At 38.9% G+C, this 17,280-nt stretch overlaps 1 long non-coding RNA gene across 1 annotated transcript; it reads right to left on the bottom strand.

Moving 5' to 3' along the window:
- Positions 1–4,360: 4,360 nt before the first annotated feature.
- On the bottom strand, positions 4,361–16,354 carry LOC307194811. Its single transcript, XR_013830635.1, has 3 exons — positions 16,051–16,354; positions 15,472–15,568; positions 4,361–6,001 (listed from the first exon to the last, which is right to left on the bottom strand). It is a non-coding gene; the product is annotated as an uncharacterized lncRNA (long non-coding RNA).
- Between the last annotated feature and the right edge of the window lie 926 nt (positions 16,355–17,280).

The raw sequence follows: 17,280 nt of genomic DNA, 5'->3' as shown, positions 1-17,280 counted from the left end.
TTACACATGTACTTTTCTCTGGGTCACTGCGTCTCCAGTCCAGAGCTGAAACACACAGACACCTCACAACCATTCTCCTCCTGGTTTAATTGTTACTCTTCTCTCAGATGTCACCTCCTCTGTGCGTCCCTTCATATCTCCCTGAGTAAATTCCTCTTCATATTGGGAACTGATAGCTGTTGATTAAAATCTATTCTCTCTTTCTAGGGAGGTCTTACGACGGCATAGCTAGAAAATGCCTTGTAGCTCCCGTGTTGCAGTGAGGTGTGCCCACGTGACTAAACTTTCTCACATGCAAGTTGAAGCACTGTGGAGTGTATGTCCCCTGAGTCCTCATCTCCACCCCTCATGCCCACCCACCCTTTGGAGGTCACAACTATTCCTTCATAGATCGCCATCAATTGTTTGGGATGTCTTCGAAGTCCTGTTGCTTTTATGTGCCCAGCATTCATGTCTTCTTATTCTAATAACCCTGATTTTCATTTGGAAAAGTGTTCCTCCCTCACTCTGAGTTCTGTGATTTGGACGGACCCGACTCCACCTTTTGGGGTCCAGGGAAGTGGTACATGACATAAGCCTTGCCGATAAGCCTACTCCATCTGTCTGGCAACAAAAATTAACTCATGGCTAGGCACTTTACCAAAGTTATTCCAACAAGAGGGCATTCCAAGAGTTTTGCTGAAATTCTTAAGAAGAGGTATTCTTTTGCTACTACTATTACTCAAGTGGTACGGCATGACTACAAAGCTGCCAATGGTCATCTTTGCCACAGCATGGATAGAGCCTGTCCTAAGACTGTCCCAACTCAGAGGAAGGCAGAGCCAAAATAGTGGAGAAAGACATTCCTGATAGGTCATCGGAACATCTGATCAGTCTAAATCTAGTAACACTCTACTTTGCAGTTGACTGAGCCAATAAATTCCCAGTTATGGTTTAATCCACGAATTTGAGTAGAGTTTCTCTCATTTGGTATTGGGAAGCCTGAGTTATATGCTCCCCCCTCCCTGACAGATAAGCCCCACGTCTCTTTGATTTTACCTTATTGAGGGCAGATATTATATTCCATCTTGTGTTACTCTCTTCCCCGAAGTTTTAAGTGCTGTGAGGGTAAGGATGCCTTACTTTTCTTTGGTATCTTCTAATGCCTTTGTGTACTACCTAGTACTTAATAAATTTTGAAAGACTAGATGGACAAAACAGATTCTACGGCACCCAGGAGACTGACTGAGGAAGGTGAAGACATAGCTCCTTTCCTTCAGGAGTTTATAAATTACTATTAATTATTCCCAGATGGAGGTGTATTCAGCCTAATTCATCAGCTCCAGCTATGAATTTGAGGAGCTATTAATTGTGTGTTTCTATTGGATGGCTCTACAAATATGTCTTCTATAAATGATCATAACTCCATTCACCCTTAGATTTTTCCATCACTTTATCTTTTGGGGTCTGGCTTGCCTGCTTAACTGAATCCTCTCCAGATATCCTTCCAGTCAAATGATATTAATCCATCAGTATCAGAGAAGGGCTTCAGGGGAAGGGAAAGTGAAAAGGGAGGGAGGAGAGAGGATGGGGAAAGTGAAACCACATGAAATGGGCACAGTACCAAAAACATTTTTGAAGTCTCTGGTGAAACTTTTTCTGGCATCACTACATAACAATAGCACATCATTTTCATTAACTTGAACAAACAAAACCAAACGGAGATTAAAACCAGTACAGATGTGATATAACTTTCCACTCCTAGCCTGGTCTAGGCAGCCACATGGAGCCCCTGCCCTCAATAAGGCAGGACGTGTCCTTTCAGTCCATCCCAGGACAAATAGCACATGGCACCAGGATACAGCCATAAATGCACAACTCTGGACGGGGCCACTTGTCCCCATTCTGCTCCTCCCCATGATGCTCCTTTTGGATGGCTGCTGTCATCCTGGTGCTCTCACTTCCACCCCCCACTTTTTATTCCTTTTGTTGCTGACCTTCACGACGCTTCCCGTACCTGAAACATGTCTTGTTCCTTCAGTGTCAAGCAACTTTCCCCCCTTCCTCTCCTATCAAATGCTTCCTTTAGCTGAGCTTTCCAAGGCTGATCTCATTGCAAACCATGTTTGCACACCCTGAGTAGCTTTATTGTTATCTCATGAATCATGACCATCTGAATTTCATTTCCATTTCCTTGGGGGAAAACCCTGTCTGGTGTGTGTTCCACACAGTCCCATATAAAGGGATGGCACTCAATAAATAATAAATTGTGATGATAACAATACCATGAACACACACTCCAGAAATAATACATAAAAAATGAATGACTGTTGGACCTAGCCCTTGGTCCAGGGACTGAACTCATCTGATCCTGATGGGCTTTGGTTTGAAGGTGTCTCTCATGCTGTTAGTGGCTTCCCAACTCTCAGTAGTAGCACATGGCTCTTCAGGATCCCGAGAACTACAGGGTAAACACATAACAAAACAGCTGCAAGGAATCTCAGAGATATTATTTTCCTGACAAGGATTATGAAATCCTGAGAGACTACATTGTTCTTAAATACCAGAAGATCTCAGGGATACTCTACCAGAAGATACTCATTCTAGTTCTGGTCTGACATTCACAAGGCAAGACCTGTGAACCTGGGAAGTGCTCCTGATTTTTTAAAACCTTTCTTTCATCTGAAATGAGAATAACCTGTTCTTCTTCATTCATAGGGTTGGATGAGAATCAAATAAGATAACCAATGTGGAAGAGCAACAGAAGATAGCAGCTCACACTTTATTACATAGTCATCATATGCCATGTACTATTGGTGAAAGTTTATATGAATTATCTAATTTAATCCTTACCACAACCTTAGATATTAGTTATCGTTTCATCCCACACCTTAGAGATGAAAAAACTGAAGCACAGAGAAGACAAGTAATTTTTCCAGTGTTTCACAGCTAGTAGGTGGTAGACCAGTTACTGAAGCTGGACATTTTGAATTTAGAGGCCACTCTATGATATATTATCTAACCCAGGAGCATGGTAAAGTGAAGCAATGTAGAAATGGGAAACATTGTTTAAATGACTCTGGACATATGAAGGGTTATTATTAGAACAGGTGGTGTTATAAAAATAATTCATAATAGTATAAATATAAATCAATTCTGTCTTCATCTTGTAAGAGAACACCTTACCAGGATGCATTCAAAGTAATACAAACGTGATCTGTGGGATGGCATTCTGTGTGCTTAGAACATATTCTGCTTCCACTATGTGCATATAGAAAGAAAAAGGAAAGGAATAAAAGATCTGAATACTGTATGCGATTCACCTGCCTTGCACTGAAAGAGCACAGGCTTTGCAATAGGAGACGTGGATCAGCTGCTTCTGCAACAGCCTCACCCCTAGTGAAAGCATCTCTCACACTCTGTATGACTTCAGGATTTAGAGATATATATTTTTCAGATACATGGCCCCTAAATATATGCCAATTCTTTCATCTGGTGCCCATCAAAAGAAACCATGATCTGCTCTTACCCAAAGGGAAAACTTGGCTATTGCTTGAATTTCTGAGATGTTGTCATTCTTCAATATGGAACCTTCCTGAGGATCCCTATGGTATTTCAGCTATGCACAATGGTCACATTACTCCCCGAAGCTAAAGTATAACCCCAGATGAAATGGAGGGATAAGCCAAGTACTGGAAGAAAATGTGTGTGGTGGTGGTGGTGGTGGTGATGGAGGGGTACTCTGTCCTGCTAAGAGGTGGGAATACCTAAAATATTTTTGAGTAGGAGAATGAATTTAGGAAGAATATCTTCTTTGAGTGAATGAGTGAAAGTACAAAATGCATCCCAGTTTCTTATTCTCTTCTTCCCTCACTACCTTGTGCAAGAACTGCCAGTAATCAGACAGTATTCTCCATCATGTGTATATACTGTCCTAGACATATACAGCATTTTTCATACATGAAAAAGGCAGGCAAAGTACCTGCCTGCAAGGAACTTAAATTCTCAAGGAAACAGACAGAGAAACTTGATGTAATAAACAAATAACATCATTTCAACTTCTGATAAATGCTACTAAGAAAATAAAATATTGTATTTCATCAATTTTAAAATGCATTTTGTCCCATTTCACCACTTCTGAGATCTTGAAGCATCTTACAATCTGACTGTGTATCTGAGTTGAACAGGCAGCATTTTTTTTTCCTTTGGGTATGTAAACGTATCACATTTTACAACTGATGACAACTTAGATTCAATGAAAATGATACAAAATGTGGGCACCTTTGCAGAACTATTTTTAACATCCATGATCATGTGACAAAATAATAATTTGACTATTTCCAACACTAAATAGCTAAGGTGCATCAAATAACCTTGACAATGAAAAAGCATATAAAGGGTAGGATGAAAAGGGAACATTTCAAATTTTTATAAAAAATTTTACTTCCTTTTAACCTAACTTTCAGTTTTTGACTTGATTCTTTCTAGCTTGTGCTAAATTTCCCTTAATTTAACTTTTCCTTGAAATGCCTATATTATCTCTTCCACATATATATTTATAAATAGCTGCTCTAGCCAGAAGATTGTCTTTCCTTACATTTTAGTTTTTTATCTTTAAAATTTTTCCTTTCATATTTTAGTTTACTTTTAAAAAATCTCCACCCCACTTTTTTTCTTTTCCTTTACTTCTGTTAGTTGGAGGTTACTTCCTCTAGACTTTCCTGAGTACATATCTCCCTTCCTCACAGCCTTGTACACAAATCTTACCTGTTGGTCCTCTCAATCTGCTTTTAATTCATCCCTACTCTGCACTTTCCCTCCCAGCTACCTGTGTTTACTGAGGTCTGACACCAGCTGATACTGATACTGATACTGCACGGCCTAAGTACTTCTGTGTTCTCCTGTACAGTTGTGGGTTTCCCTTCATGACTTAATAGTAAGACACGACAGCACATGCTGGGCCTTCACATTTTTCTTCAACATTTAAGTCACATTTTATTTTTGGAAACTGAAGTTATGGTTAGGGAAATCCCTTTTCCCTTCTCCTAATGTTTCTGTGGGGGAACCTCTACTCCCAGGCATGAATGGTATTGAAGTAACATGTGTAGCCCTCCTTCCCCCCTTCCCTCCTTCCTCACCAAGGAGAAGAAATGATTTATCTGACTAGCAAGTTGGGGAGAGAGGACTGAGCATGCTCAGCTCTGCCCTGCTGTCTTTCCTGGCAGATGGGGTACCTTGGGTCTGTTCCTGGGGCAGCCTCTGACCCTGTGTGGGGAAAGGGTTCCTACTGCACTTGTGACCTGGTAGTTAGCAGGTCCAACTGGCCATTGGAAATCCACATAGGCTCCGTGTCAAGCTGTTATTGCCCATCAGTTTTACCAAGGTAGCTGATGTCTTGATGTCTGTCTGACACCTGTGCCTTATTTTTCAACTGGTTCAGAAATATGGAAGATAAGAGAGGGCTTCTTTTTTGGTCCCAAACACTCCCTCTCACTGTGTGTGTCTAGAGGTTTAAGAGCACAAATGACATAATCAGAAGAAGGGATTTTAAAAAATCAGAGGTGTCCAAAAATAAAATTAGCTGCCTGAGAGTATAGTAGGCCCTCATTTCTGGAGATGTCCAAACATAGAGAAGGGAAGGGTAAGGTAAAATTTATTATGTCTCTGTTATAAGTGAGCATTTTTTTCCATTCAGTCCTTACAACTGCCCTTGGAGTTGGACGTCATTAGACAGTTTCACAGTTGACAAAACTGTGGCTCAGAGAGTTTGAGTCTTTAGATCTCACAGATGATAAAAGAAATGACATTGTATCAATCAGTTCTGGCTTCCATAACAAAATACCAGCTGAGTGGTTTAAATAACAGAAATTTTTTTTCTCACAGTTTGGAGGCTTGAAGTCCAAGATTAAGGTTCCAGCCGATTTGGTTTCTGGTGAGAGCGCTCTTCCTAGCTTGCAGATGACTGTCTTCTTGTTATATCCCCACAGGACCTTTCCTCCGTGTGTACACACAGTTGGGAGGTCTAAGGGAATGAGGAGAGAGAGAGACAGAGAGAGAGAAAGACAGAGAGAGAACACTAGCTCTCTGGTGTCTCCTCTTATAAGGACACTAATCTTATCGGATCAGGACTCCACACTTACGACCCTCAGTTAACCTTAATTACTTCCCTGGAGGCCCCATCTCCAAATACACCCACACTAGGGTCAGGGTTTTAACATATGAAGTTGGGGGGATGCAACCATTCAATTCATAAAAAAAGATTAAACCCAAATCTATCAGATTCCAAAGCTAAAGGAGAGGAAGTGATTTGAAAAAACAACTAAGTAGAAATTCCAGAAATTAAAAAATACAGCACACTAAGTGAGAGATTTGAAGATAGAAAAGGAGGGAGATGTGGAATGGTGTGAGGCAGGAGCTAGATGAGCTCCAGGCTGAGCAGCTGGAGTCTGTCCCCTGTGGACAGATACTCCAAGACAAACATAATGGCAGGGGCAGAGAGGAGATGAGCCCTGCCCAGATGAGAGATAAAGAAGTCATATATTTCTCATTCTCGAGGTCAAGGAGACCTTCCCAACTACACAGGTGCAGGAAGGCTCCTTGGGGGCCAAAAATGGAGGGGGCACCACCCCATAGTAGGTGATGTCAGCCTACCCATAGGCCTCTTTGCAAGAATCCATCTTGGCTAAGAGATGCGCACGCGCACACAGGGGAGGACCCTGAGATAAAGCAAATATAGATTCAGAGCCAGACAAAGCAAGATGATTGGCCAGAGGAAACTCAGAAGAAATGCCCCATAGAAGTGATTCAATCTCCACGAGGGCACAACTCTGTCGGAGCCCACCCGTGTGTCTATCCACACCTAGTGCACTCTTTTCCTCCTAATAAACACTTTACTTGTTTCACTACTTTCCGTCTCTATGTGGAAACTCATGTCTACAAAGCCGACGGAGCAGGGCCTTGTCACTGGCCACTGTCCCTGGTGCTTTAGTGGCTAGGATTCAGCACTCTCACTGTCACTGCCTGACTTCTGTCTCGGCCGGGGAACCGAAATCCTGCTTCAAGCCCCTGCAGGCCAAGGCCACCGGAGATCAGGTTCAGAAAATCTTGAAGGGTTCTTCCAGCTCTGAGTGTCTCTCTCTATTTTATAATAAGGAAATCCAAGGTCCAGACAAACCTGTATCTCATTAAGTGAATTCACATTTCCTAGTTCCAGGAGCCCAAGAAGATGTTTGTGTCGAATGGACTGACTATGGGTAATATGTTCGTCTGTTGACATGGTTCCTCACCCACATTTAAGTCAGTCTTGGCTCATTCACTTGGCTACCCCTTCTCTCCTCAGGCAAACTCTTAGCGTTTGAAAACAGGTAATGCCCCTAAGTGTGCAGTGGCCTAGATAGAGTCCTTTGACTTTCTGTCGGAAAAGCTCTTTTCCGAGTGAGTGTGAGTGAGTGTCAAGTGTTCCCTGGAAAGACTTCCCCACATTCAGTTACCTTCCAGGGTCATGTCTCAGACTCCAACAGGTTGAGCTCACATGCTTTCCCTGTGTGACTACTTCAAATAGCCTTTTCCCATTTTTTTAACTGAATTTGCAAGTAAGTAAATGTTCGATTCCTCTCCTCCCTATTCTAGGGAATTAACAGTTTCACTGTAAGAATTTTGCTTGTAAATTTCCTCATCCAAAAGGTATTTGTTTCGTATTTACATTTTCAAATTAAAACGTCCATAAAGCGAGGCTATTAAGGAAGTACACTGAAAGGACCAGCCGAAGGAAATGTAAAAGCTCTTTGGAAATGTCTTTTTGTCTGAGAAAGGAGGAGGCTAAGAGATGATGCTGAGGTACCAGTGCAGAACCAAATATTATTAGCAAAAACTATTGTGGGAGTAAATAAAATGGTTTAGAAACTTGGGATTAGGGAGTCTCCCACAGCCTAAAGAAGCCCATTGCCAGCTACATCTAAGTGTCATCAGCCCATCCTGAACAGATCTATGTGTGCATGTTAATTGTTGTTAGTTGCTTTCTGGTAAGAGACCTTGATTTATTATAGATCCCCTCTAGAGCGACTTTTATTTCAAACCTTTTCACCTACCTCCTTCTGCTTTAGGTAGTCTAGACAGATCTAAAAGCATCTGAGGAGAGTCTGAATTCCATTTATCCCTCTCTCCCTTGGACCAGATGCTGGCCCAGGTCTGTATGACACTAGGATCTACATGAACTCACAAAACCCTAAACATACTCAGGGGCTCCAGAGTTTTCCTAGAGCTTACAAATGCAATTAGAAGGATGTACCCCTGCAAATTCTGAAAGACCAATATTTTCTGCAGTATTTTTAAATATATTAACCTTCTGGGAAAATTTTATTTAAAGCTCCCCGTTTGACCCCTATCTTGCAAAAATGAGGAGTTCACCACTTGTCTTCAAGTCCACGTGTTTATAGCGTCTCTGGCTGAGTAAAATGGATGGAAGGGGTACCAGTAACCAACTCAACCAGTCAACATGCTTATGTTTTTAGGGGCAACAGCATGCAAGAGCATGAATTTCTTTGAAATCACTCAAACCTGGATCTTAATCCCATAGCACACTGGTAGTACCATCTGTGAGCTGTGGGACTCAGATTTTAATTGTAGTAATTGCATTATCTCACAATAATCCTTTTATTTTTATTTTATTATTATCCTCTTTTATGGATAGAAAAAAATCAGGCTCAAAAGAAACCACTCCAAAATGTTTTCATGAGGGATATAAGAACAGAGCTGTGTCTTGACTGATCAATAAAATAGAAAGAAAAGACTTGCCTAGAGTATTATGAGCCAGAGTCCAAAGACAGAACCCCAGAAAGTATGTTAGGGGCATCAGATTGCATTTGTTGGTGCATAGGGCTCATATAGAATAGGAGATGTCAGCATTTAACCTGTATAAGGATTATGTGAAGAGCTTGAGTTTCAACTTTAATAAGCATTCAGTTTTATTTTGGTACATGTGATCCGAGGACCATACTTTGAGTGATAATAGGAAATAAGAATGGAAATCTAGATTACAGAGGCTCTTGAATGTCAGACTAAGGAGTCTGAGCTTAATCCAGAAGATAAAGAGAAATTAACTAAATACGTTCCAGCACGAGAATGGCACGAGTCAGGCATTTATTTTTACGCAAGGTAACTCAGGTACCTCTGTGCTTCAGAGGAAATATTATCTGAAACCTTCTCAGCACAAAGAGAAAATCTGAAGTTAGTATTTTCTCAGATTTATGATCAAATCTAGCTTCTCTACTTCTGTGGTTACCTTAAAGCTTGCTTTTATAAAGTGCCTAAAAAGCTAGTCTTAAATTGCCTGATTAGATCTCCATGCTGTGGGCACTGTAGACAGAAGACACGATTAAAATGGTACATTTCAAATAGACTATTCCCTCATTTCTTCTTTTTAGTTTTTTTTCTAATTTGAAGAGTTATTTTTCAAATATAGTCAGTGATGGTCTTTTTGATCCATCTTGTTCATATAGTCATTATGCGCAAGGATTGAAATTCATGCCTAGACAGGCATGAGGCATGATTGGAAATAATGATATTGTTTCCACAAGCCACTCATGAATACCAATCTCATGACTTAAAGTATCCTCTTATAGTTATAAAAATATATCTGGAAAAAATATTTATGTTTATTGAGCACTCAAAGAAAAGTAACATACAATACTATAATATTGTCCTTATTTGTTTATAAAACTTAAAAAAGAGGATACTTCCGTTCCAATGCAAAAGCCTCAAATACCTGACACCTGATTTACTCATATCACTTAGAAATCATTTTCGCCCTAGTTAAATCACACAAAGTCCCCACTGATCTCTTCTATAGGATGCTCTTTGTTAATCCAGACCTCACTCCTCTTTTCTTGATTTATTTTCTTTCTATAATAAGTCCCAGAACGATAATGCTGGGTCATGTGCCTTGATCTTAAATTGATGATCATTATAGGTCAAAAGTCCACAGAAGAAAGAAAGGCAACATTTGCTGATGAAATCACATGAGTTGATGAAATCCATAAAGAGCAGCTGTTCTTCTAGTCAAGTCAACCAACATTTCCCTAAGAGTCACCCCCAACTTTTTATCCTGTGGGATTGATGGTGGCCCAAGTTTTGTGCTTTGGTGTGTATTTAGAAAGTTTCCTATGTGAACTTAGGTAAGATTTCACAGAAATGAACCTAATAAGGTACTGATTACCTGAGTGGATTCTGTGATTTCTTCAGGAAATTCTTGATTGTAGAAAAAAACATTTTTGTTCCTTCACTACTTGTTTATATGTCCTCTTATTTGCCTTTTATTATCAAGTTAAAATATCTTTCTTTCTTTTTTTTTTTTGACCTTTCCACAAACCAGTAAAAACTGCTCTGCTCCACAAGAAAGAAAAAGAGACCAAGAGTTAAGCCAGATGCACAAAGATTCAGCACACATGCACGAAACTCTCTTTGGTCTTATCTCCACAGAATACCCTTTCCTAATGCTTCAAAGACTGCCTGATACAAGCTCACACATACATTATGCCTCATATTTGATGATAATGTTCCTTTCACAGCTAAGAAAGTAATGAACAGAGTCTTCCACGGTAGTTTGTCCAAACCAAAGTTGTACAATTTGTAAAGATTTTTTTGGAAGAACGCCCAAGTGGACTAGTGAGAGTCCACTCCACTTAACTTTTTTTTTTTTTTTTTGGCTGTGCCACGTGGCTTGTGGGATCTTAGTTCCCCCACCAGGGATCGAACCCGGGCCCTGGCAGTGAAAGCACTGAGTCCTAACCACTGGACCGCTAGGGAATACCCCCACTCTACTTAACTCTTAACTACAACCTTTTTTACCCACAGAATTTATATAGTAAAATTTAAAATGACATAGAATTATTTTTTTCCTTGGGAAAGAGGAATATCATGGCCCTTAAACCCATGTGATTTTAGAAATACAAAATCATACAGCCTACAGTGTTTAGAAGAGTGCAGGGATGGATTGTATGATGTTTCCTGCCCTTTTTTTCTTAAAAATGATTTAAACTTGTGGATATTTGCACCTGGGAATGCTTTTCCCACTAATCAGCCCGAAAAGACTATGAAGTTGGTATTTCCAATTTACTGGCAGACTCTGAACTGAAGTGGCATTTCACACATAATGTAACGGTCTTCCTTGACTCAAAACCTCCAAGCAGGGCTTGGAAACAGGCCAGCACATCTGCTATATATCCCTGGATATATCATCACCATCTAAATAGAGATACATTTTGAAACTTGAACATTTTTAGAATAAGTTGTTTCTTCATTTCTTCTTTAGAGGATTTTAAATTGTTTCCTCGTCATTTTACTTCCAGATTGCCAGACTGGAACATTCACACAATTTGATTTTTTAAAATATTTTTAAATTAAATGTCAGGATAAACATCTATATTTTTGAACTTTGTTTCATGTACTATGAGACATCAGGGATTTTATAGAAAGCATTATTTTTAAAATTTCATACCAGAATTAAAATATGCTCTAAAATCTAAAGTAAATCCTTTTGGTTCTCTTCACACAACAGGTTTCCTTTCTGCTTATGTGAATTCTGGGGACTATCTCTTCTTCCTAGCGCACAACAGATTAAATATTTGTGCATATGCCACTCAAGTTTTGAAGAGGATCTTTAAACAAAATGTTGAAGTCCCTCCTATAAACCAGTAGGAAAAAGACAGAAAACTTATTAGAAAAATGGGCAAAAGACTTGAACAGATATTTCACAAGAGGATTTCCAAATGGCCAATAACTGTGAACAAATGAAAAGGTGCTTACGTTAACCATCAGAAAAAAAAACAAACAAAAAAACGTGAATTAAAACTACAATGAAATATCAGTGCACACTAACAGTACGGCTAACACAGACAATACAAGTAATGATGTGGAGCAACCAGAACTCTCACACTGTTATTAGAAAGGGAAATAGATAAAAAACACTTTATAAAATAGTTCGGCAGTTTTCTAAAGCTGAATATTTGCATTTCCTACAACCCAACAACTCCCTATTTCGGCATATGCCTAACAGAAATTCCTACATATGTTCACCAAAAGACAGGTACTGAGTCTTTTTGGCACTACTATTCGTAGCAGTCCAAAACTGCAAACTATCAAATGTTTTTCAGTAGTAGAATGGATAGATAAATTGTAGTATTGTCCTACAATGGAATTCTAGCAGGAGTGGAACAAACGATCCTCAACTATATGCCATGATATGGATGGACCTCACAAACAATGAACACTCTACGACTCCATCTGTATAAAGTACAAAAGCTGGCAAAATAGTTTATGGTCCTAGAAGTCAATGTAGTGGTTACCCTTAGCCAATGTAGTGGTTACCTTAAAGAGGAACACAAGGAGGGGTTGTGGGATTCCAGTAATATACTACTTCTGGTTCTAGATGCTGCTTTAATAAGCAGTACACTTATGGTTTGAACACTTTTTATGAGTTATCTTAAACTCCAATATAAATTTCTTTAAACGCTCTGATTGTTATTCCTACCAAGTCTCGTTCTAGGTATTCAACCTGAGGAACAATATTACAGTAAAGTTCAAATATATATCCTATCCTACAAAGATGTTCATTATGATGTTAATTTAGATTGCAAAATTGAAAAAATTCCAAATGTCAAATAGTAGGAAATTTGTTTAAAATTTTGATATATTAAAAAATGAAATACAGTTAGTTATTTAAAAATATATTTGAGATACCTATTTATTTTACATAAAAATATCTTGAAATATTAATAAATGGAAATAGGTTATATGAATACATTTGATATGTCCCAAGTATGGGTGTCAGGGCTATGAAGTGCACAACCAGTCTAATGGTACATGACCATCCTTCCAGGCACCTACCAAACGTTTAGCTTAAAAACTGAAACAGGGAATTCCCTGGAGGTCCAGTGGTTAAGACTCCATGCTTCCAATGCAGGAGGCACAGTTTCCATCCCTGGATGGGGAACTGAGATCCCACATGGCATGTGGCATGGCCAAAAAAACCGGAAACAGATTCACAGATACAGAGAACAAACTAGTGGTTACCAGTGGGGAGAGAGAAGTGGGGAGGGGTACAATAGGGGGAGGGGATTAAGAGGTACAGACTGCAATGTATAAAATAAATAAGCTATAAGGATATATTGTACAGCACAGGGGATATAACCAATATTTTATAATAACTTTAAATGGAGTGTAATCTATAAAAATGAATCACTATGTTGTATACCTAAAACTAATATAATGTTGTAAATCAACTGTATTTCAATAAAAAATTTTTTTCTTTATCTCTCTGGAGAGATTATAGACATTTTTATTTTCCTCTTTGTAAATTTTCTGTGCTTTCCAGAAATAAATTTTTGTTTCTTCTTTTTTAAATTAAAAAAGAAGTTAAAATAATTCAAATCCCAGAACACTTACTTCAAATGTTATACAAGACAGCTAGAAACTACAATTTCATTATTTATTATTTTCACCAATTATATTTATTATCAAAAGTGAAAGAAAATTTATTTTCTACCTCCTGGAACCTATGATCAAAGTCAACCTACAATAATGCAATGGATATATGGATATAAAGTAGAAACATATAGGAAAATGAACATTGGACATAGAAACCATGCTGAAAAAATATACCTTTACAAAACTCTCCCCTTTTCTTGGAACTCTCCACATTTTTCAATGGGCAGTTTAAGTCCCAGACTCCTTTATGAAGAACTTCTGGACCAAGCCACCACAAATGATCTGCTCTCCCTTCTCCAAACTCCAGTTTCATTTTTAATCACTACAACTTGTTCAGTTCTTAGAAAATTCTACCTAAGTTGTCTTCCCAATTAGAAGTTAAGCTTTTTGAAAGCAGGAAGGGCCAAGGTAAATTTTTACTTCTGAATAACTTCTTCTCTCCCCCACTTCACCTGTCATAATGCTTTGTATTACAAATAAAATATGTGTTAGTGCCCAATATTTATTAGTGGTCATTGGTGAATCTTAGTGAAGGCTTCCATTAATACTAAGTTGTTAAGGAGGACACCTATGAACTCAATAGGAAGGAAAGGATGTAAGAAGATACTCAGGATCAGCTCTCACCACTTCTCAAAAAGTGACTGCTTAACCATAACAGGACCAAGAATAGAGGTCATCCATTAATTGAATCATTTCAGAGAGAGTCCAGCTCTTCCCATGGACAAGAAGGGCCAAATACTGTGGGAAGGAGGCTTCTGGGACACCCCAAGCCCTAGCACCCAGCCTGCAGGTGGCAGAGATTAAGAGGGTGGCTTCAGATGGAGAGTACCCATCCATGGCAATTGGATTAAAAGCGCTTTTATCTGAGCCACTCTAGCCAGATTATCGTGGAGTGATAGTCCTAAAGAAGATGAAAGCGAAACTATCAAAAAAGCATGTATTCAGGAATATAAGTCTGGGTGATGTTACTAGTATTAAAAACTCTGGACATTATGGTTAACAGAGACAGGAAACAAGATGGGAACCACGAGTAGAGTCCCTTGGACAAGTGAATTTCAGGGGAGGAGTTTCAGGAAAACAAAGTCAGGTGTTTACTAGTCGAAGCAATTACATAAATAGTGGAAGCATCACATCAAGTTCTAATGCTGTAAATGGGTGCTAGGAGAAGTGAGGATGGGAAAGAGACAGAAAAGGAGTAGGGAGTTTGGAAAGGGGTCCAACATGAGGCTGGGCCACCAGATGAGAGAGTTCCCGGGACTTAAATAAAGATCTTCCAGTACCTTTTCTACCGATCCAGGCTCCAGCTCACCTGCTCTGTTTCTTTCAAGTTTCCTACATTTCTTAACAGAGGTATCAATTTGCTTGTATTGTATAAACTCAACCACTGTTGGAAATCTAAGAGAATAGAGAGGAAGCTTTTCTAATTCCATGGCTCAAGGTCACAAGCCTTGCAGCCTGCTGTGTTTAAAAAAAAAAAAAAAAGAGAGAGAGAGAGAATTTCAACATGATTATGGCTGTATTTCCTCACTGAAAAAACTGAGAATCAAAAGAAACTCATGTGTTTTTTTTTCTTTTATGGCTGTTTTATTGATCAAAGTTTAGCTCCTATTCCACTAAAAATAAAGTCAGCTGTCCTAAAACCTTCATCACTTGCAGGTTCTGCAACTGACCCATAGTGAACCAGTTAGTGAGTGCAGATGGAGAACTGGAAGAGAAGGGGTGTGGGTTTATAAAAGTTTCTCCTGGACTGTAACTAGCCTCAATAGAATGTTAATGAAAATGCATTAGAAGAAACAGGACAATAATAATTAACCACATGAAACAACATCAAATTATTTAAAACAATGCCCACCCCCCTCCACTATTACACTTGCACAGAGAGAAAAAGTCAGATGGAAAAGATCTCAAAGCTTTGCCCGAAGGTCAAGGCCCTAGGGCAAACTACAGAGGGCAAAGAATTCCAGAGGACAGGATGGAACATCTGCCTGAGGTCAGATCTGGGGAGGTTACCGGAAGCACATCCCCCTGGATGCTGTCTTCAAATCCATGTTCAGATCCCTCCTGAAGGAGAAGTGTTTGGAGGATGGTCAGAGCAACTCAGTCTCTGCTGAAGATGTAAAGAGTTTACTTGTTAGTAAACTTAACCAAAATAATAGGAGTCAGTTGATGACTATAGTTTTTCACATAAGTATACATTTCTGTGTTTATCCTCTATCCGCCACCATACTGAACCCAATACTAATTTGTCATACTTTGAGAAACAGAGTTTTGAAATCGCCTCATTTGAAGTGATGGAATGAAATGAAATGTTTTTGTAGTGCAGACAAGAAGAGTAAGGTGCTCTTTCAAATGCACTCATGCCCTGACCTGACGCGTTCACAGGCCTTAAGTCCCACAGAACTCTTCACACAACAGAGTGACATTTGTTTTCCTAACCACAGGAGAAGACACCCTAAAGATGAGAAACTGTCCCCAGGGACGCAAAGTACTTGTAAAGCAACATGGCAACATGCATAATGCAAAAAATAGGTTAAATTTAGTGATCAAACATCAAACAATTTCTAGCTCTGTTTCAATTTAGATACTTACTCAAAGCATGTCGAAATGATATAAACCTCATGAGCCTACATAATTGAGCTTAAAAACTTTTTTTCTTGAGCAGTTTTTCCTCACAACATTCTCTCTCTCTCTGTCTCTCTCCTTCTTCTTTTCTTGCCTCTCCTTGCTTCTCTGTATTTAATCTGGAATGTAAAAGTCAAGGACTACACAAATATGAAAACAAACATTAGAAAGTTTATAAAGATGGTTCTGTTTGCTGAAGTGGGATTCAATTTTCATTCAGCCACTTTTCTACACCATCATATTAAACCCGTTTTCCTCATGCCTCACAGGATGGAGAGCCAACATGACCCCAAAATCCCAACTGTCTGCCGAGGATACTTTGTGGGTAACAAGGAGATATAAGTCATTCTCTTGGATAAAATAATACCTTCCTTTCAAATTTTTGAGTTTAATTTGCTTATTTTTCTAATACTACAGTAATATATATAAGAATACATATTTATGTCCCAGTTAAGAGTAATGTAAAGGACAGAAGATTTGGAATCAGTTGGCCTCCCTGAGAGTCCAGATTTGCCACTTGGTTTCTTTACAGTAAAGTGTTCCCTTCAGTAAATTTGGAAGATGCCTTTGAAGTTAAAGTAAGAAAGTAGAAACGGTCACACCTGAAAGATCTGAAGACCGTTGTAGTGCCGTGTTTAAATATAAAGACAGAGAGACTCAAGGATTTGCCCTAGAATCAAGAATCCCCAGAAATCCTAGACAAAAGCCCCCAAACTTTTGAAGTTCTAATCCTGGCCCTCACTCAATACCAGATGCCAATGTTTTGAAATATGCCACATGAATTACTTACTGAGTATACTTCACTTACCAGAAACTATACCTATCAACAGAATCAGACCCAGAAGGAAGAAAGGGTAAGGGAAACCAAAAAGCAAGTCTCTGAACAATACAAAACCAAGATTCTAATTCCATGCACATTTCTTAAAAGAGAACCACTTAAGTTTTCTCTACAACTATTTACTCTTACTTTATATAGAAGTCTAACAACATTAATAATACGGTTTGCCAACCCAGAATAAATTAGAAAAGAAAAAAGGAACTCCTAGACACAGGCAATTTATAGAAGACATTCACTTTTTTTTTAACATCTTTATTGCAGTATAATTGCTTAATAATGGTGTGTTGGTTTCTGCTGTATAACAAAGTGAATCAGCTATACATATACATATATTCTCATATCCCCTCCCTCTTGCTTCT

This window comes from Stenella coeruleoalba (assembly GCF_951394435.1).
Source record: "Stenella coeruleoalba genome assembly, chromosome: 11".
NCBI classification, from domain to species: Eukaryota; Metazoa; Chordata; class Mammalia; order Artiodactyla; family Delphinidae; genus Stenella; species Stenella coeruleoalba.
This window is presented reverse-complemented; position numbering and strand designations above follow the sequence as displayed.